The sequence below is a fragment of the Pan paniscus genome, chromosome 18 (assembly GCF_029289425.2).
Source record: "Pan paniscus chromosome 18, NHGRI_mPanPan1-v2.0_pri, whole genome shotgun sequence".
Classification (NCBI taxonomy): domain Eukaryota; kingdom Metazoa; phylum Chordata; class Mammalia; order Primates; family Hominidae; genus Pan; species Pan paniscus.
In genome coordinates this window covers 74,606,285-74,629,791 of record NC_073267.2, presented here as the reverse complement: position 1 = coordinate 74,629,791, position 23,507 = coordinate 74,606,285, and the positions used below count along the sequence as shown (strand labels likewise).

Here is a 23,507-nt window from a genome sequence, read left to right as displayed (position 1 = left end):
CGTAAAACTATGTAATGTGCAGTTATTTTATATATTGCGTAAAACTATATAATGTGGAGTTATTTTATATATTGCGTAACACTATACAATATGTAGTTATTTTATATATTGCGTAACACCATACAATATGTAGTTATTTTATATATTGCGTAACACTATATAATATGTAGTTATTTTATATATTGTACAAGACTATATAATATGTAGTTATTTTATATATTGTACATGACTATATAATATGTAGTCATTTTATATATTGTACATGACTATATAATATGTAGTTATTTTATATATTGTACATGACTATATAATATGTAGTTATTTTATATATTGTACATGACTATATAATATGTAGTTATTTTATATATTGTACATAACTATAGAATATATAGGTATTTTATATATTGTACATAACTATATAATATGTATGTATTTTATATATTATATATAACTATATAATATGTAGTTATTTTGTATATTATATAACTATATGATATAGAATCATTTTATATTTATATATAACTATATGATATATAATCATTTTATATTTATATGTAATATATAATCACTTCTATATCGTATATAATATATAATCACTTCTATATCATATATAATACATAATCACCTCTATATCATATATGACATAGAATCACCTCTATATCATATATGACATAGAATCACCTCTATATCATATATGACATAGAATCACCTCTATATCATATATGACATAGAATCACCTCTATATCATATATGACATAGAATCACCTCTATATCATATATGACATAGAATCACCTCTATATCATATATGACATAGAATCACCTCTATATCATATATGACATAGAATCACCTCTATATCATATATGACATAGAATCACCTCTATATCATATATGACATAGAATCACCTCTATATCATATATGACATAGAATCACCTCTATATCATATATGACATAGAATCACCTCTATATCATATATGATATAGAATCACCTCTATATCATATATGATATAGAATCACCTCTATATCATATATGATATAGAATCACCTCTATATCATATGATATAGAATCACTTCTATATCATATATGATATAGAATCACTTCTATATCATATATGATATAGAATCACTTCTATATCATATATGATATAGAATCACTTCTATACCATATATGATATAGAATCATTTCTATACTACAGATAATATAGAATTATTTCTATATTATATATGAATATATAAAATATACAATTATTTCTATATTATATAAATATATAAAATATACAATTATTTCTATATTATATATAAATATATAAAATATATAATTATTTCTATATTATATATAAATATATAAAATATATAATTATTTCTATACTATATATAAATATATAAAATATATAACTATTTATATATAAGTATATAAAATATACAATTATTGATATATTATATAAATATATTAATATATAATTATTTCTATATTATATACAGCTATATAATATATAATTATTACATAGTTGTATATTATATATAATATATGTAACATAATGTATTATATATAATATATTATATATTATATATTGCATTATATATTAAATATTATATTATATATAATATATCATATTATATATTATATATGTTATATATTATATCATATTATATATATTATATATTATATATCATATTAAATATTATATATATTATATATTATATATCATATTATATGTTATATATTATATATTATATATCATGTATCATATATCATATATGATATATATCATATATCATATATTATATATCATATATGATATATATCATATATCATATATTACATATTATTATATAATATATTATATATTACATATTATATTATATATGATATATTATATTATATATTATATATTTTATATATATATTTTATATTATATATAATTTAATATATCATATATAAACATATAAAATATAATTTAATATATCATATATAAACATATAATACATAGTTTTATGTATCATATATAAACATAGTTTTATGTATCATATATAAACATATAACACATAGTTTTATGCATCATATATAAACATATAACACATAGTTTTATGTATCATATATAAACATATAACATAGTTTTATGTATCATATATAAACATATAACACATAGTTTTATGTATCATATATAAACATATAATATATAGTTTTATGTATCATATAAACATATAATACATAGTTTTATATATCATATATAAACATATAATATATAATACATATAATATAATATATACATATGTAATACATATATAATATAATATTTTATACATATAATATATAATACATATAATATATAATACATAGTTTTATATATCATATATAAACATATAATACATAGTTTTATATCATATATAAACATAATACGTAGTTTTATATATCATATATAAACATATAATACGTAGTTTTATATATCATATATAAACATATAATACGTAGTTTTATATATCATATATAAACATATAATACGTAGTTTTATATATCATATATAAACATATAATACGTAGTTTTATATATCATATATAAACATATAATACGTAGTTTTATATATCATATATAAACATATAATACGTAGTTTTATATATCATATATAAACATATAATATGTAGTTTTATATATCGTATATAAACATATAATATACAGTTTTATACATCACATATAAACATATAATATACAGTTTTCTATATCATATATAAACATATAATATACAGTTTTCTATATCATATATAAACATATAATGTACAGTTTTCTATATCATATATAAACATATAATATAGTTTTCTATATCATATATAAACATATAATACACAGTTTTCTATATCATATATAAACATATAATACAGTTTTCTATATCATATATAAACATATAATACACAGTTTTCTATATCATATATAAACATATAATACACAGTTTTCTATATCATATATAAACATATAATACACAGTTTTCTATATCATATATAAACATATAATACACAGTTTTCTATATCATATATAAACATATAATACACAGTTTTATATATCATATATAAACATATAATACACAGTTTTATATATCATATACAAACATATAATATACAGTTTTATATATCATATATAAACATAATATACAGTTTTATATATCATATATAAACATATAATATATAGTTTTATATATCATATATAAACATATAATATATAGTTTTATGTATCATATATAAACATATAATATATAGTTTTATGTATCATATATAAACATATAATATATAGTTTTATGTATCATATATAAACATATAATATATAGTTTTATATATCATATATAAACATACAATATATAGTTTTATATATCATATATAAACATATAATATATAGTTTTATATATCATATATAAACATAGAATATATAGTTTTATATATCATATATAAACATATAATATATAGTTTTATATATCATATATAAACATATAATATATAGTTTTATATATCATACATAAACATATAATATATAGTTTTATATATCATATATACACATATAATATATAGTTTTATATATCATATATACACATATAACATATTTATATATCATATATACATATATAATACAGAGTTTTATATATCATATATACATATATAAGATAGTTTTATATATCATATATACATATATAAGATAGTTTTATATATCATATATACATATATAAGATATAGTTTCATATATCATATATACATATATAAGATATAGTTTCATATATCATATATACATATGTAATATATAGTTTTATATATTATACATAAGATAATTTTATATATTATGTATAATATATAATATATAATTATGATATATAATATATAAATATATAATACATAATTATGTTATATATAATATATAAATATATAATACATAATTATTTATATATAATATATAATATATAATTATTTTATATATTATATATAAATAGATAAGATATAATTATTTTATGTATTATATATAAATATGTAATACATAATCATTTTATATATTATATATAAATATGTAATATATAATTATTTTATATTTTATATAGTATACTCTCTCTATATATATTCTCTGTACCTATATATGTGGAGAGAGAGATGTATATATAGAGAGAAAGAGTATACTATATAATATATAAAATAATTATATATACTATATAATATATAATATGATATATTATACTAGGGAGAGTATATATATACTAGAGAGAGTATACTATATAATATATAAAATGACTATATAATATATATATGTGGAGAGAGAGAGGGTATTCTAGAAAAGCCATTGTGTTCTGGTTGACAGTCATTTTACTTCTGGGTCTTAAGCCATGATTGCTTCCTCATTGTACAGAATATTGTTCTATGTTATGGATATATACATGTATATACATATAGAGAGAAAGAGAGAGAGGGAGAGAGAATATATAGGGCACTATAGTGTGTGTGTGTGTGTGTGTGTGTGTGTGTTTGTGTAGTCAGAATGACTATAGGATATAACCTAGGGGACCTGAAGATCCAAGATGGTCTGGAGTAAATGATGATGAAAACCTGTTTCTGCCTGTGTGATACTGCATTAGTGGCCCAACAGTTCACCCTTTCCTGTAACCCTACTCTTTGTCAGGCAACTAAAGTTTCTACCCCTATAAAAGCAGATCATATTTCTCCACTCCTTAACTTTCCATCTGATCATGCCGCTTTGGCCAACAGATTAAAGTAGAAGAGATAGCTTCCATTCCTGAGCCTAGGCCTCAAGGGGTCATGCATATTTCTGCTTCACCTCTTGTGCAGTTTTTATCACCATGAGACTATGTCCAGGAGATTCCCAGGCGGAGGAGGAGACATGCAGAAAACCAAGCTGAGTCGCCCCAGCCCAGCCTAGTTTAGACCAGGCAACCCCAGCTAAATCATAGATCTATGATAGTAAATGCGTGCTCTTCTAAGCGAGGAGTGCTAGGATCATTCGCAACATAGTATTATTATGATGATATTTGATCAATATATTGGTTTTAATTCACCCAAATACATTAATTCATTCAAAAATGCATATTGTATGTCTATGCTTGATGTCATGTTAGGCACCATGCTAGATGTTAGGGATGCATAAATAAACCAGAAAAGTGTCACCCCTGCCCTTGGCGAACTTTAAGTGAAGGAGAAAGACAGATGTTATTGATAGAGTTGAAAAGGGTATGTTTGAGAGACGGGCTGCCTGGAGTCAGACCTTAGCCTGAGATGATTGGCTGATTGCTCCTAGTATTGGAAAGGAGAATTGCATCTCTGAGATGTTCTGATTTTTTCAAATCAATACATAGAAATTGGACATATTTATAGGGTACAATGTGATGTCTCAATACATGAAATGATGAGTAGCACTTAAAAAGCCCAGGATTTAAACTCTGGAAAAAACCTTCTTCAGAGCTCATTTCAGGTAAGCTCTTATTTGCAGTTAGGGAAACTGAGGTTCAGAGAAAGGAAATGACTTTCCCAAGGTGACTCAATGAATTTGTGGCAGATCTAGGATATGAACTCAGAGCCTCAGCCCCCAAGCCTGGCACATCTCATTCTACCTGAGCTCAGTCAAGCCTTATTTAGACAATTTACAGTGTCAGAAATTTTGAACTGCCATAATATTCTTGGCCAGTTTTATAACCAGTTCTATCTAAGATAAGATTAATCTCTATAATTATTATAATTCACAATTGTAGCATGTCTCTTTTCTTGCTCAGGTCATTTAAAATGTGATAATAATCAGGCCTCATAATTAATAATTGTAATTAATAACTTTCACTTATGAAGCCTATGCTCCAAGCTTAGTGCTTTTGGCTCTAGGTATGTGAGCATGTTGAATCCCCACCACAATCTAGGCACAGATAGTAATGCCCATTGTATAGATTTGGAAAGCATATCTCAAGGAGATAAAGTCTTTAGCCAAAGTTATGGCGCTAACAAGTGGCAGAGCCAGGAATCAGACAGATCAAAGGCCTGTGGTCCTCCCACCTTGCTCCAAAGATCCAACTGTGGGAATATCTTCCTGAAGTGTCTGATTCAGAAATGGTATTCCCATTCCATCTTTCTTAACTTCCTCCTCTGCCTGGGGAAGGCGTGGTTGGAGCCCACTGCAATGTGATGAAACTAACGCCCCGCTTGGATCTTGCATCACTCTTTACACCATTTACCAAAGGATGCCTCTAGAGCAGGAAGCTTTGAGAAGACCTGGGGAGCCTGGAACTTCTAAGTCTAAACAAGGAACTGACTCAGCAGGGTCTGGCTATCTTCAGAGTCTGAGGAGAGGCGCATCAAAGGAATGACAGCCTGGTACCTTTGATGAGGGAACTGACAGGAAATTAACAGCCTCGTGCAGGCAAGGACAAAGACAAGAAAAGGCCCATTTGGGCCTCATATCTGTCTGGATTGGAACCCGCAGGAAGCAGAAGGGGCTGTTTAATCCTGGCTCCAGAGCAACCGTGAAGGCTGGCTTCCTCCCTTGAAGAAGAACAAGGTGAAGGAAAGGTGAGGCAAGTTAAGATAAACACCCAAACTTCTGGCTGGCTGGCTGAACTGAATCTTTCGATTTAAGCTGTCAGTGGGTTCTTTTTTTTTTTTTTTTTCTATTCTTTTACTTTTTTAAATCTAAACTGTAATCACACAATACTCCACCCAAGTGCTTGATAAGGATTTCTAAGACAGATCCTAACATAGTCATAAAAAAATCCCCTCTGAAATGTGCACTTTGTACTGTGTCTATGAGTAGGTGTGTTTAAAATGTCACGAACTGGAATGCCTAACTCTAGTTCCCAGGAATTAATCACTTAGAAGAGTGAAAGGGGGGGAATTAACTTTCTTTAAAACTTATAAGGTTCTCCAAAGCAGCAGCCAAAATAGAACTTGCTGAATAGAAATATGGTTATCTTTCCATAAGAACTAAAAATCTTTTTTTAACATATTTTTCTCTGAAACTGCTTTGCCAAGTTTCCTCTTGTGGATTAGCTGCAGGTCACAGATATTCTGGGAATAAAGATATGAAAGGATTTTTTTTTCTTTCTTGGTTACAATTCAATGATTTTAGTAAATTTATAGATTTGTGCAATCATCACAACTATCTAGTTTTAGAGCATTTTGATTGCCCAACAGAATTCCCTCAAGTTCTATTTGCAGTCAATTCCTGTTCAAATCCTCAGCCCTGGGCAACCACGGCTTTATGTTTCTATAAGTTTGCCTTTCCAGTTCATATAAATGGCCATTTCATATAAATGAAAATCATACAATATGTTGTTTTTCATTTGGCTTTCAGCATATGTTTTTGAAGTTCATTCGTGATGTAGCAAACATCAGTATTTCTTCCCCTTTTATTGCTGAACAATATTCCATGGTATGGATACACCCTGTTTTCTTTATCTACTCACCAGCTGATGGGTATTTATGTTGTTTCTTTTGTTTATCTGCTCACCAGTTGATGGGTATTTGTGTTGTTTCCAGATTTTGGCTATTATAAATAATGCTGCTATGAACATTCTGGTGTGTGTTTTTGTGTGAACATGTTTCCTGTTCTCTTGAGTAGAATCCTAACTTGCTGGGTTGTGCAAAGGGTTATTGACTGCTGCTATACATTAGGTTCCATCTGATTCAGGTGTGTAGTGTCAGTGGAAACTTATCAAGCAGTTTTTAACTTACTTTTTAAAATCGGCTGATGCACCCATTACTAAAGGGATGGTCTATAAAAACAACTGTTGTGATTCGATAAATGCTGAACAGAGAGGAGGGGTCAAAGTCCAGCTAATGTCAGCTGACATGTGGCCAGGTTCATCTTTGGACACGCTTCCAAAAGGGAGTTTATGAAACTTGCTTCATGGATCAAGAGATGTCCTAATCATTACAGATCCCGGGCATCTTTGTATAATATATGTATGATCAGATTGATCGTGACTTCACACTCCCTCTAGGACCACGTGGAAGGGTTGAGAAAATCCAGGCAATAGTTTGTAGCCAAACAAGAGCAAAACTCGAGTACCTCTGAGGGAAAGCCGGACCCCTTTTCCATCCTCTCCTGTGTAAGTAACTTCATTTATAAGCTGAAATGGCGCCACCAGATCATCCTATTACCATCACCATGCCTCATTAGAGTGGGGACTTTCGGCGGTGGCTTGGGAAGTACCCAAAGTTTTAGGGGTTACAGCAGAGGCCAAAAAGGCAGACAGAGGAAGCAGGGTAGAGCTCTGAAAAGGTTCAGGGCCAGGGACCCACAGGGGGAGGCAGGAGTGGCAGGCACCACGATCTGCTCTCTGGCGCTCTACAGGAAAGCACCGGGAGTCAATGTCCTCGCGCGTCCCTTGCGCAGAGTGTGGTGCGAGGTTGGGGGGTTACTGGGGACCCAGGGGGCTATCACCTTGGACACCTATGGTGGGCGGAAGGCTGAGGAGTAAGATAACCGGGCAGCTGGAAACTTACAGCTCTTCCCCCGCAGTGGAGGGATGAGGAGTTCAAAGGTCACGTCCACACAGAGGGTGACAGAGGCATCCTCTCCGCGCAGGACGCGGACTGGGGGCAGGCACGCAGCGCCACCCGGATCCTGGAGTCGTCAAGAAAAACGCGGGCGGGCAGGCCGAAGAGGGTAGGTCCCGGGGCAGCCTCGCCGGCACCCGCCCCCGCGGGCGTCTCCCCAAGCCGTGTGGAAACCCGGGCGGCTGCGGGCGCTCGGGACCCGCGGGCTGGTGACCAAGAGCTGGAGGGCAGGGTTCGGCCGCCCTTGCCTTAGCCCCGCACTGGGGTTCCTTCCCCACGCGCTCAGGATCCCAAGCTTTCTCTTCCGTTTTCGGCCTCTTTTTCCGTTAACTCCTGGGCCCGTCTCCTCCCCTCTAGCCCTTTCAGACTGCTTGGCTGTGGCGCCCAGCTTTCCCTCCGCAGCCTCCTTCCCCGTCTTTTTCGCGGGTCCATCTCTTCTCCTTTCCCAGCCTCATCCCCGTCCCCCTAGGCGGTTCCTTTTTAGCCTTCACCCACTGGCGTCTCCACCTTCCTCCGCCTCCTCTCTTGCCTCCACCTCCCACCCTGCAAACTTGTTCAAGCCAGGGGTCCCCACACAGGCATGGTTGTTCCCTGCTGGGTGTGCGGGTCCCCACGCCGTCCCCGGTACCGCGAGCGTCCCGCCCAGTCCTTGGCGTGATTCCTAAGCCCCGGCCCTGCCAGCCCTTTCTCCCGGCGACTCGGGGAGGGAGGGCAGGAAGCAGGCCCGGGGAACCCTCACGGTAGCGAGTCCTCAGTGAGGGGAACAGCGGAGGAAGGAGCTAGGACTCCGGCGCTGCGCCCCATTAGGCCCTTTCTCCCGTAGAAACGCACACTCCACCGGGCCCTGGCGGGTCTGTAGCGAGGGGGTGGCAACAAGTGACACTACCGGCGGGGGCCACTGATACCTGGCTGGGGTAGGGGCCAAGGCACCCTCCCAAAAGCTGGAGCGAGGCCGACCCCGGCGAAGCGCTCCCCGCGCACCCCTCTCCGAGGCGTTGCGTGGGGGGCACTAGACGAGAGGAGAGCTGAGAGAGAACGGAGACTGGGCTCTTCCCAAGTCCTAAGTCTCCCTCCCCGCCCGACTTCACCACCAGAGCCACCAGAAGAGTTTGCAAGGGATGGGAGATTGAGAGGGGTGGGGGCTGGGCAGGAGCCGCCAACGTTGAGGGATTTTTGGAAGGTGGGGTGGTGGAATGAGAAAGAATAGAACGCGCTCCCGAATTCCCAATTGCTTCCCTCACTTGGACGATACCTTCCCCAACCACCATCCCGGCCCGCCAGGCAAGAGCCCAGCCTGACCAGCTGGAGCGGATTTGGGGGAAGGAGGAAAATGGGGGCTCCCAACCCCTCTCCAGCTTCCCTCCGCCGCCCTCCCTGATTGGCTGTGCGTCCCTGGAGCCCAACTTCAGTCGCTCCAGACTCCATCTGAGCCCTGAGGGAGTCGGAGCGCCGCGCCACGGGGCGGGAGGGGCGGCCACGAATCCGGGGGTTAGCATCTCTGGGCCCCTGGGGGGAGGCGCGCGGACGGGGTCGGCCCCCGCAGCCTCTGCGAGGCCCATCTCGCTGCCTCTCGCAGCCTCGGCTTCTCTCAGCCCCCGCCCTTTCCTTCCCTCACAGCGGCAGCCTCCCTCCTCCCGCCCCCCCCGCCCCGCACCCGCCTGCCCGCCCGCCCGCCACCTCCCCCCGGTTTCTCATTCCTGCCACTAGCGCGCTCGGCGGCTCATTCCGCGGCCGCCGCCAGCTGAGGGGAGCGTCGCGGGCCGAGGAGCAGATGCCGCGGGGGCCGCTCGCAGCCGCCGCTGACTTGTGAATGGGACCGGGACTGGGGCCGGGACTGACACCGCAGCGCTTACCCTGCGCCAGGGACTGGCGGCTCGGAGGTTGCGTCCACCCTCAAGGGCCCCAGGTGAGGTGCGCCGCCAGTCCCTTCCTCTAGCCTGGTTGGGGCTTCTTGGAGTGGGGGGCAGGATTTTCTCAGGAAGAGAATGTCTTGGCGGGGCGGGGTGGTGGGGGGGACGGTGGTATCTGAGTCGAGAAGGCTTCACTAACGCAAAGCAAAAGGGAGGGAGAGATTTGTTTAAAAATCAGAAAGGGAGAAGGGAGCCAGCTGTGGGCGCGGGCAAAGCAGGGGACGGAGGCTACAGATGTGCGCTCCACGACTCTCCCTGGCTCCGGCCTCCTCTGGGGTCTGCGCCGAGGCCACAGCAGAGGGGGTTTGTACCTGGCTGGGGCAAGAGACTGCAGAGCAGACCTCCGGACACGCCGACTGTCCCCGGTCATATCTCTGGGGAAAGTCGCCCACGGCGCGGTGCCCGCCAGCCCTGCGCCGCTTCCCCAAAGCGGCGACATGACCGCGCTCTGCGGGGTTCTTACTCCATCCTCCCGGATCCCTGCCGAAAGCTCCCCGGGGCTTAGTCCCTGCAGTCGAGACTGCCGGGTAAGCCCGGGAAAACGGAAAGACCCCAGCTCCGGAAGGAGATTGCCCGCACTTTAATAGCGTGGGTTTGGGGCCGCCGACTGTGGTTCTGGGGCAGCAGGCTGCGGTGCGCTACAGCCCTCCAGCCCGAGTCTCTGCGGGAGCTCTGGCGCCCGTTTGTAAGCTCCCACCAGCGCAGGAGTAGGTCCATGAGCGGCCCAGACTCGGGCTCGCCTCTGGCTTGGGATTGGCGAAAGCTGCCAGGGTCAACGTTAACTTTGAGAACCAAACCTTCCCGAAACCTGCGCCGCTCCTCGGAGCGCGCCAAGCCTCTCTAGCTCCCGGCACGCACGGCCTCCCTCCCTGCGCTCTGCCCCGGAACGCGAGCCGGGAGGTGGGAAGCACTGAGAAGCCGGCCGGATGGGGAGGACGGCGAGGAGAGCTCCCTTCTCCCCCCTCCCCAACCCGGAGGAACTGTAGGAGGGCCCGCCTCACGCTGTGAAGCGGAGTCCCCAGAGAAAGTGGGGTTGGGGGAGGCTTGCGGGTCCGGCTTCCTTGTCCGTTTTTTTGCCGAGGCCCTGCTTTCGCCCGGGGCTCCCCGCGCCTGCCTCTCCCGGGTGAAAGGTTTTCTAGGTGCTAGAAGAAGCCCTGTTGCTTTTGCTGATAATGCAGTAGGAATTTCATGGGCCATCACACTGCTATTAAGAAATCGCATCTTTTAATTATTTAATACCATCCCTGCATGACGACGGGTTATCCCTAAGGGATGGGAGTGGGGGGTTGTTCTTGAAACCCGGCTGTATGAGGGTATAGATTTCACTAAAGTCTTCCCCCTTCGTCTCCCCCTAAAGAAATCGTGCTACGATCGCTCTGAAATCTTTTCTTATTTTCTTCTTCTAATCATGGCTATCGGTTTAATATGAGGCAGTAAGTTTTCGTTTTAATCACAGGGAAGCTATCATAATTAATCTGGCTAGAGGACGGATCAATTTCCTCATCACTTGGGCTTGCAGCAGACGTCGATGGTTTTGCGGGGTGTCTGGATTTCCTGGGGATGGGGATGCAGATGTGTTCTCAGGAGCGAGGATCCTGTAGCATCGCATGAGCACATTTGCCAGGCTGGGCTCTGAGCGCTAGAGCCTAATATGTTGGCAGAGAAGAGAAGGGACTGACCTTCTTTTCGTTAATCCTGGAATTGTTTTTCCTACAAATACGTAGGTGCAGACACCAGAACAGAAATATTAACTGCCCAACCCTAGCTGCAGGGAGCCTGGTCTTCTTCCAATAGGACAAAGGAAAAAAAGTTACAAAACAAAGGGACAGAGTTGTGGCCAATACGAGAAGCACTCTGAGGCTCCAGCTACTGAAGTTCCTTAAATGTAATCTCTGATTCCAAGTTTTAGAGTTGGCCAGTGGGCTCTGGAATTCGAACCTCTGTGAAAAACTGAAATCCAGCCTAGTACAAAAGGAATGTGAGTGCTTTTCAGTAGAGACCAGGGAAAGGCATCTGAAAGGCCAGGAAACTTTGCTTGAGTAAGGATTATCTTTACATCTTACTTTTGAAACATTGTAAATTAAGACATTAAAATGTCTTGCAGGCATGCACTATTATTAATAAAAATTATTACTATCATTTTAGTTGTTACTTCAGAGTCTGCATAAACTGGGCATTTTATGACATTGTTTGAAAGAATAAACCACCCTCCTCACCCCTGGGAAAGGGGGAATGAAGGCAGGCCTTGGAAGGATTGAGACTGGATAATCTGGCGAGCCCCAGACATGTAGATTTATTCAAATGGCTGCTTATTGCTGCCTAGGAAAATAAGCTTTTAAAATAGTTCTCACTGAAGCAGTGGACCATCTTGATAGCACTTCAGAACTTTCATTACGTTCAGCATTCTTATCAGAACACCAGACAGTAAAATTACTAGAAACCTAAATTCTATTTTCAATTAAGATGCAATCTTTTGTTAATTTGAAAATTAAAAAAAAATAGTTATGGCGCAATTTTTTTTATGTCTTAGAACTCATGTTCCCTCTGTAGAGTGGTGGCTGTGGACGTGCATGTTTGATTGTTTATTTGTGGGAGGAGGGGGCAGGGGACAGACTTGGAGAGCCACGCCATGATTTGGGGGAATACGGATCAATTTCATGCTCTTTTAATGCACTTGTCTTCATAATTCATGGTTTTTCTTCTCCTTTGAATAGAATTACATGGCTGCTTTGTAAAGATTCTGGTTTGGGGACCCTCATATGGGAAACGCCATGACATTGACCTCGTGGTCTGATTTACAATGCCAGTACTGCGCTCCCAGGAGCATAGCGTGTCCTGGAACCTTGCCTGTGAATGCCTGTGACTTATGAAGTGGTAACTTATGAAGTTGGTAAACTTTGATCTCTTATATTCAAATCTGTTTTCAGAACCATCTAAACAAGATCTTCAAATCTGATTTTAGTCTTCCTTCATTCTCAATACATGTATGTAGGTAGATGTTGGAGAAACAACAATTTCATTGGAATTTACTTTCAATATTGATGTTTTCACTTTGATCACAGGCATACTTACTCATTCAATAATAATAAAACAGTGGAATATATAGAGTTTGAAAGTAGGTATCAAACTTTTTTTCTTGAATTGTCAAATTTGAAGAATGACTATGAACTTTCAAGTTTTTTTTCCTAGAAAATTTGAGCACTGTATAAATTCACTAGCCAATGATTTAAGGGATTGAAATGTGTTTGGGATGATTTTCTCCCTTATGGAATTGGCTGCTGTTTCATAAAAAGTTACCTAATTTGTCAAGAATCCCTATTCTGCACTTACCAAGAATTGTGAGTTTTCAGCCTTTTTAATTTAAAGTTATTGCCTCTGAAATATATAAAAGTAGTTGGTCTATATAAATTTGTGATTTAATTGATTAGGGGGAAAAACATCAACAGGTCTGCTAAAGAAAAAGAAAAATAAAGTTGGAGAAAATTGGACACATCCTGGTGCACTGGTAGGAGTTAAAAATGAGCTGTTCCATCAGGATTCCTGTGATAGCCATCCGCAGCCTCCCCTATGAGCAGGAAGGACTAAAGAAAACACTCGAGGAGCATAATTAGACATCTTTCTGCTATAATTTTACCCTGACATTGAGAGCCTTGTACAACTCTGGAAATGGACTCCTTCGCGGAAGATTGCACTTCTGGCCACTAGAGGGCAATGGCACCCTTCTCCAACTGTCTGCATGGAGCCCATCTGCTTTTGAGGGCATCATGAAAAGCGGTTTTGTTACTTACCAGCCTTGTCTGGCCCTCTCAGGAGAGACCGAATTCAATCTAGCTGTGGTTCAAGCTACTGCTCGAGCAGTTGGTCAGGATTAGCATCTCTCTAGTGGGTGGATCCTGTTACCTTCAGCCTCTTCTTCCCACCTTGGAGTTTACTAGAAAGTTGGGAAATCCTGTAACTTGACATTGAGCAGCAGCCGGGGTGGGGGCTGGGCTGCAGGATAAACAAGGTCAGCTCTCACTGAGACAGTGATCTGGGAGGATTTTCTGGATTTTTTTCTGGCAAAAAGAGCATCATTTCTGACTCCAAGTGGAAGGGAATGGATAAAGAAGAAAAATATCAGTGAGACTACTGTGACACCATTGCCCGTTCTTTCATGAGGTTTTGAAGATGTCTGCAAGACACTTCTAATTTGCAAAAAGGAATAGCAGTTTGATCTTCGGTAAACACTTTGGGGCATGGAATTTTAATATGGCAGTAAATGTTTTACTGTTTCTTTTAAACCATTCTTGATATTGCTGTGAAAAACCTAACTTTAGCAGAGAGTAAAATTTAATTCAAGATTGTTCCTCGTGCACTGGAGTATAATCATTTGATTTTTTTTCTTCTCAGCGATATGGAAATTATGGCTTATGATTAAATTGCATATTCCAGGCTACACAAATTTATATTTGCTCCTGTTTGATAGTGTCATGAAAGTTCAGGAGGAGAATGCAAAAAGAAACTAATGCTATATTATAATTAAGAGGAAAACTCCATTAAAGAAATAAGTACTGTTTTAAGTGGATACTTATTTGTGTTTTTTGTCTTAAGTGAGTACAGTTGCCTCCCTGGTGATTCAGCAATGAAGTTCTTTGCAGCTCTGAGCTGTGTTGGAATGTGTAGACAGTTGATGAAGAAGGAATCAATGCAAATGGATTATGGGAGGGAGTATTAAGTAACTCAGTGGAAAGTAAGAAAGTGTTTTGTAAACCAACGTTCACTTACCATTGGACAGTTTATTTAACTTAAAAAAGGGCAATTTTAAATTCTAAGCTCTTGTGAATAATGCACATTGTTTGAACTGGAGGCAAAATTTCATTGTTATTTGGTTTAATTAGTCATGAGACGGTTGCAGAGTTCAGGGATTCTTATTGAGACAAAGCATTTCTCTCACAGTCTGTATGGTTGAGGTTTCTGCTCAATCAGAAAATCTGGTACATCGGGATATTAAGTGAGAGGAATGTGAGAGAGAAGAGAGGGAAAGGAGGAAGAAACTCGAAAGTATGAGAGAAACTAATGATGCTATTTCTTATGGAGGCCAATTTCTGATCTTCATACCTCTCTCTCTCTCTCTCTATCCTTATTAAGCCACTTGAAGAGCTGAATCTAGGAAGTTGATATAAACAGCTTTAAACAGGTTTAAAGACTGCAGTAGACAGTAGCCAAGGTCTTATTCTGTGTTTTCTGGCACCAAGTGTCCCTCAAACAATATTTGTGAATGAGCAGGGGTTTATTCTCAAAATTTCCTGGTTGCTGCAAGTGAAAAAAAGCTTTCACTTCCTAAACTACACACCCCTTATTTGCCAGAAATCCTCCTGACATGGTCCTCTGCACTGGAATGATTTTCACAAATTAAAGTTAGCTCTCCACATTCAGCTCTCTTGAAGAAAATGGCCTGGAGCCCGGCTTTGTCCTCACTATGATGATCACCTTGCATGGCAACCAGTGTGGTAGGGGAGGCTCCTCCCTGGTCTTAGTTTAAGACACGTAGAGATCTCATTTCAGCCTCCATTAGGCTCCATCAGTGAGAGCAAACAGTGAGAATTTAGGGTAGAGTCCCTGCTATCGATGCATCTTTATTCTTCTCAGTAAGAGCAAGGGTGGAGGAAGCAAGGATAGGCATAGCAGCTCAAATTGCTTCATACCTACCCTGCCTCGGATTGCTGGCAATGTTTTACCCATAAACTCATTCTGGAAAGTTCAGTTTTCATCATGCTAGAGGCTTGGACCAGTTATTCATTCTTGGAAGCAATAGTGCCCAGCAGCGGGGCCAGGATGAGGGTGAAGAGAGTAAGTCCAAGGCCTGTAAGTGCACGGCTGGATTCTGTCTTGATTGAAAATTTTGACTTTTGCTCATCATAGATTTTTTCCCCACTAATCTTCATTATTTATTTACTTTTTTAGAGACAGAGTCTCACTCTGGAGTGCAGTGTTGTGATCGCAGCTCATGGCTGGTCTCAAACTCCTGGCCTCAAGCAATCTTCCTGCCTTGGCCTCCCAAAGTGCTGGGATTACAGATGTGAGCCACTGTACCTGGCCAACTAATCTTGATTTTTAAAATACTGCATTAAAGTATTACTTATTTTGATTACTGAGGTTTTTTTTTTTTTTTTTTTTTTTGGTGTAGCCTTATATTTTGTGAGTGAGGAGTTTTGCCTCCATTACTTACAAAGTATGTGACCAAGAATAAGCTATATAAGCTCCCCAAGACTCAGGTGTCTTCTTGGTAATGATAGACCTAATAATAATATCTATATCCTAGGATTCTTGTAAAGATAAAATGAGAATTTAGTGCAAGGCCTAGCTCACGATGAGCCTTCAGTGTGTGCTGGGGTTGCTTGCCCTGTCTGAAATAGACTTGGGATTCAGTTTTATGGACTAATAAGAACAGGTGGCAGTTCTTTCTTATCATTATAAGGCCAGAAATCTTGCATTGAACATTTGTTTTAGATTGAGGCCTCTCCCAATTAGCAATGAATTGTTTATTAGTGCCTGCCTTTTTTGAATGATTTCGTAAATTTAAGTGATCCATCCCTCTTCCACTTAAAATATTCAAGAGGCAGCTGGGATTTGAGATTTGAGAGATAATTACTGCTTTTGAACACTGCCTGCCTCCTTCCTACTTTTGCATTTTTTCCCTCTGTTCATTCTGCGTATGGGTTGCTGTGGTAAGTTACCCTGCAGTAATACCTTACTGGGAAAGTTTGCTAAGCATGCCATATTGAGATATTCATCACAGGTTTGCTTTCGTTTAAAAGGGGCTCATTACTATTCCAGACTAGCTCAAAAGATAATTAGTCTCTTGATAAATCGTCTCCATTTCAAGACTGTTCCTGTTTGTTTTTCAGGTAAATGTAGTTTGGGATTGTAAGGGGTTTGAGCAGTGACAGTTTTAACTCATAAATAGACTGTGGCTGAAAAAGTCCTGTACCTGCCTTGTGGGTTTCTGTCTTTTGCAGGCCCAGGCAAAAGCACAGTGATTTGGCATCATGCTAAAAATAACGGAGTCCTCACCCTCTCTTAAGCCCTGAATGGTTTCCAACTGTTTCTCACCCAAAATCACAGCCAGGCTGGGCTTTCCAAGGCTCCGGGACCTTCCAGGTTGTCCTGCAGTTTCCCATCTGCGGCTCGCCGGTGTCATCTGTTCTTGCCCCAGGCTGGCGTTCCCTCCTGCCTGCACTTTGCAATGAAAGGGAATATCTGTCTGTGTTTGCCGGGGAAAAGGAAGGAGAGAGAGACAACTTTTTGAGATCCTACTGTGTGCCAGACGCTCTACCAGGTACCTCATCTAGTCTGTACAAGCCCCCGAGAGGAAGGTACTTTCATCTCTATTTACAAATAGGAAAATGACTCTCAGAGGGAATTTAAGACACTTATCTAAGCTCATGAGTCTGGGGAGAAGGAAAGCTGGCTTCCCAAACCTGCTCTGACTCTAAATCCTCAGTTTTCCACTGTGTTTGGTGCGTGTCTCAAGCCTGGGCCTCCTTCACTCTCTGGAGAAGGACACAGAAGAGCTGGTGTGACTGCTCAATCCTCAGCTCCTACAAAATCTCAAATTTTACTTGTAATGGGAGCTTCTGAGATCCTCTGATCCAACTCCCTTATCAGTAGGTTTTTTGTTTTCCCAATAATCTTACAGCTTCTTAAATGTCCTGATGACAGCCTGCTAACTACCGCTCAGGAAACCCAGGAGGTGAACAGGTGATTCGTTAACTCTAGTCATTAAAAGCACTCCATTTTAATGAAGAAGGAGCTGAAATAACCTTTTTGGTAACTTTCTCCTGGTAGTTACATTTTGACCCCCCTTCACTTTTTCCTTTTCTTGAAGGCTCTGCAATTGTTTGGAACCTGGTATTTGATAATAGTTAAAACCGTGCATTTATTGAACACTTTGTTAGTTTCACGCACTGTACTAAGAACATTCTGTATAATATGAGATTTACTCACAATGCCCTCATGAGCTACTTAAGATTGTCGCCAGCATCTTATGGGGGGTGGGCAGAGGGGTGCGGTGGAAATCACGCATTCTAGTGTTCCACAGCTGGTAATTGTTAAAGCTGGGATTGTAACCCAAGCATCAGATGCTGAAGCTTAGTCACCATATCAGGCTGCTCCCACCATTCAGAGTGTCAGCTAATCTGATGAGATACAGTTTCCAGACCTCTCACCATCCTCATCACTCCCATCTGCTTCCACTCCATGTTGTCACTGCCCGCTTTACCACGTGGCATCTTAAATCATGTTCCCTATTGCAGACAGTCTAACCACTTCGAACCACTACTTTCTCTAAGGAGGGCTGAGGAATCCATTTTACCAAGTAGAATTCTCAGGAATCAGATGTATGAAGTCATTAACTGAATCATTAGCTATTCCAGTCAACCTTCATTTAGAGATGAGGGTTCAGGAACCCAGAGAGGAACCAGGACTTGCCCAAGATCCCACGGTAATTTAGGGTTTAATGGAACAGAACTGTGCTCTTGAGGCTCTTAATCCAATCTCTTTTCACTATCTATAAACAAAAGTCTTTTTTTTTTTTCTGAGATGGAATCTTGCTCTGTTGCCCAGGCTGGAGTGCAATGGCAAGGTCATGGCTCACTGCAACCTCCATCTCCCGGGTTCAAGTGATTCCCCTGCCTCAGCTTCCAGAGTGGCTGAGACTATAGGCACGTGCCACCACCCCGGGCTAATTTTTGTATTTTTAGTAGAGATGGGGTTTCACTATGTTGGTCAAGCTTATCTCGAAATCCTGACCTCATGATCTGCCGGCCTCAGCTTCCCAAAGTGCTGAGATTACAGGCGTGAGCCAGCGTGCCTGGCCAAAAGTCATTTTTTAATTGATTATTTTAATAGTTGTACCTGTGGTCTGATTTCTTTGTAAACATATCATTAGTTCATTATGTAAAGCTGCGCCCTCGGATATCCTTGGGCAGTTAAGTTGTGAGCCCTAAACACAAGGCTTTACATGAATCTCTTATTTGGAAGTTCGTGATCAGTCCAGTGTCATTTCATACGCTGTTTGATAATACTTTGCAAAATGCAACACTTGGCCCTGGCCTTAAGCTCTGTCCTACTTTATAGTCACCTCCTATTACTAACCTCCATTCCAAGGTTCTGTAAAGAACAGAGTAAGAATGATGTCCTTACCTTGCCACTGCCAAGCCTATAGAGGACACTTTGGCAGGGTTTGATTTGAAATTCATTTCAAACCCATTTCTTTGTCATTAATGCAAGGTCCTGGGTTGGGCAAACAGAAGTGGTCAAATCATGAGGGCTTCCCTTCAGAGAGCTGACAATATTAACAGCACAGAGAATACTAGGTCTGTTGATTAAAACTCAAGGCTTCATACTGTAAGGGCCCCAAAGGAAGCATTAAATTGGGCCATAGGAAGGACAAGTCACATCCAGTTTAGTGATCAATGGTGGTTTGGGAAAGAAATAACAGAATTCTACCCCTGCATGATAGGGAGAGACTACAGAGGCCACCTAGACCAACAAACTCTGCCATCAGGTCCTTGAATCATTGCTACCATGTCCTGGTGGTGGTTGTAGCATTGCTAGTGATATGGAACTCATTACCTACTTATGCAAACCACTGAGACATTGGGAACCTTCACTGTTGGAAATGCTTCCTTTAGTTGAGCCAAACTATCTCCCCAAAGGTTATGTTCTTTGATGTAGCCTATGATGCTATGCAGGATAGATGCAATTCTTCCTCCACATTGCACTTATTCTTTTTTTTTTTTTTTTTTTTTTTTTGAGACAGAGTCTCCCTCTGTTGCCCAGGCTGGAGTGCAGTGGCACAATCTTGGCTCATTGCAACCTCCACTTCCCGGGTTCAAGTGATTATCCTGCCTCGGCCTCCTGAGTAGCTGGGATTACAGGAGTGCGCCACCACACCCGGCTAATTTTTGTATTTTTAGTAGAGACGGGGTTTCACCATGTTGGTCAGGCTGGTCTTGAACTCCTGACCTTGTGATCCACCCGCCTTGGCCTCCCAAAGTGCTGAGATTACAGGCGTGAGCCACTGCGCCCTGTTGCAATTATTCATTTTTTAAGTTGTCTTCCAGGATGCCCTCTCCCCATTCTTAAAATCTCCAGATTGAACTCCCCATTTGTGTGTGTGTGTGTGTGTGTGTGTGTGTGTGTGTGTGTGTGTGTGTGTGTGTGTGTGTGTTTCTAGCTTTCCTCAGAGGAAAGGACTGAAGCCAGAAATCTAGGCAGCTAGACTCTAGATTATCAACTCCCTTCTACACACTTCTTTTATTGCAGCCTGAGGCTACATTACATTAGCTTTTATTGCCAGCCACATCACCCAGAGGACTTACGCTCCACAGTTTATTTGTTTATTTCTTTTTCCTTACGTGCTGCTGTTAAGCCGCATTTCCCCACCTGTCCCTGTGCACATAAGAAATGATAAGTCACCTTCAGTGGTGTTAGCACAGGCTCTGGAGTCAGGCTTCCCTGCTTCCAGGCGTGACCATGTCACTAACCAGCTGTGCAAGTCTCTTTATCTGCTTCTCAATTTCCCCATCGCACTGGGGTTAATGTCAGTATCTGCCTTCTAGAGTAGCTCTGATATTAAATGATATTAATCTATAAAATTGTTTAAAACAGCTCATGGCATGGAGTTGCTGTTATTCTTGTTGCTGTTACTTTTCATATTGCTGAGTTTGGTCAATTGATCCAGTCTACTGAAATATTTTAAAATTTAAATCTTTAGTCTGTTATTCAGCATATCTGTCATCCCTCCTAGTCTCATGCTATGGGTTGGCTTCCTCAGTTCCAACCTTGCCTTATAAAAACAGAACAAAGCAATGGCAATGAAAATACCCTGATGTGAGCAGGGACAGAGTCTTGTTAAACCATATGATATATATACACACTTCTATTTAAGTGATTCAAAACCATGGAAGACAACATTCCATGTGTTACTCATTCCATGTAGCACATGCTTGTCATTTTGTTTGCTTGTTCAATTGTTTGGCTGCGTGGCCTCAGAACCACCTTCCTATGTTTAGGAAATAACCCCAATAAGCATCTTTATAGGAGGAAGAGAGTTCCTTCTACTCCAGGGGCTTAAAGGGCCAGAGAGTTGATTCCCTAACTTTCCTGGAAGCTAGAATGCCAACTCAGCACCAAATCCCCTGTGTTTTAAATTTGGATTCAGTATCTTACACACACACACACACACACACACACACACATCATTGGCCATGGAGAACTCATTCTGGTCACTGTAGCAGTGGCTGTACAGCATCTGATTTCCAGGGGACACAGAGGTGGTAAAATAACCCATAGCCACCCATGTCCAGCGGGGACAACTGTGGTGCCTTCACTCTTCTCGTTGTATGGCAGAGTCTGGCCTGGGCTTCTAACTGCCCAGCCTTCCTAGGTATCTGGGGTTTTTCTGAGCCTCTTTCTCCAGTTTTCCTGCAAAGACTGTGCTGCCCAGAGTCTATTTCTGTTGCTTTCAACTAAGAAACCCAAAAGTTTTCATTTCCCCACATATCCTTGTGGGACTGTTATGAGGAACAATATCTGCTGCATTATTGAATGAGATATCTGGCTTTTGAGTTCTTCTCAAAGGCCATATAGAATGTGGAGAGTCAGATAGGGTGTAAGGTTGGAGCAGAAGGAGGTTTTAGTAAACATTGAATAGGCTGGATGCAATGACTCATGCCTATAATCTCAACATTTTGGGAGGTTGAGACAGGTAGATTGCTTGAGCCCGGGAGTTTGAGACCAGCTTGGGCAATACGATGAAACCTCATCTTTACAAAAAAATACAAAAATTAGCTGAGCACGGTGTCACGTGCCTGTAGTCCCCAGCTACTCGGGAGGTATTGCTTGAGCCGGAGAGGTCGAGGCTGCAGTAAGCTGGGATTGCGCCACTGCATTCCAGCTTGGGTGTCAGATCCAGACCCTGTCTTAAAACAAACAAACAAACAAACAAACAAACATTGAATAGTCCAATTTGTGTTGAGCAAATATTGGGCAGGTGTCAGGACCTGGGTAGAAGTCCAGTAATATAGCTCAGTGGATGAGGTGGCATTTCCAAGGGCAGCTATGGCAGGCAGCATAATAGCTTGGCATGTGGATGGAAAATGGTCTCTTGTAAGGGACACATCCAGTTCTGTGGGAAAGTTTTCTATGGACTCTAGCCAAGGAGCCAATGCAAAAATCTCAAAAGCTGGAATACATAGGAACTCTCGGCATTGATGGGTGCATGAAAGGGGACCACCCCATGAGAATGGACAAGTGGCCTCAAGTCGCATCTTAGCTTCTGGAGGGGACAGTCTGCACACCTTCTTAACTGTGTAGCCTCTGTGTTGGCCCAATTATTGGGTAAACAGTGGAAGTTGTCAGTGCATACAGTTGGGCGAGTTTGGGCAGCAAGGACACACAGTTAAAAACTTTCTCTGGAGTTAGTCTCATACCATCCCACAACAACTTTTCTGATACACCTTTGAAAGGAATTTGCTTTACTCTTTCAGGGAGTGAAGTCTGCAGGGGAAGCCCAAGGTCTCAGAGCATCTGAGACATGGTAGCCTGTCTAATGGGTCAGAGAGTACAACCTCATAAGGGCTTTGATTTTGTAGCTGAGACAGGTCCTTGCCCAAATTTAACCCAGTTATCACTGAACTGAACAGAACTCTTGGAGCCATTCATTTCAATTTCTTTTTTTTTCAAAACAGAGTCTCACTCTATCACCCAGGCTGGAGTAGAGTGGTGCTATCTCGGCTCACTACAACCTCTGCCTCCCATGTTCAAGCGATTCTCTTGCCTCAACCTCCCAAGTAGCTGGGTCTACAGGCATGCGCCACCACACCCAGCTAATTTTTGTATTTTTAATAGAGGCAGGGTTTTACCATGTTGGCCAGGCTGGTCTCGAACTCTTGACCTCAAGTGCTCTGTCTGCCTCAGCCTCCCAAAGTGCTGGGATTATAGGTGTGAGCCACTGCGCCCAGCTCATTTCAATTTCTATGTGGTAATCCCTGCCTGGTCACTATGAACGCAAATCCAGATCACTACCCA

General features: G+C 40.4%; 1 protein-coding gene across 4 annotated transcripts in view; it reads left to right on the top strand.

The window, feature by feature from the left end:
• Positions 1-6,292: 6,292 nt before the first annotated feature.
• Positions 6,293-23,507, top strand: part of CDH11 (cadherin 11) — a 177,706-nt gene continuing 160,491 nt past the window's right edge. For 3 of the 4 annotated variants that reach the window (XM_003823694.6, XM_055100053.2, XM_063598032.1), the window contains exon 1: positions 9,759-10,429. The gene's annotated coding sequence lies outside the window, so the exon portion shown is untranslated. Of the gene's footprint in view, positions 8,633-9,758; positions 10,430-23,507 lie in introns of those variants that run through there. The other variant, XM_063598031.1, reaches the window with a different exon arrangement.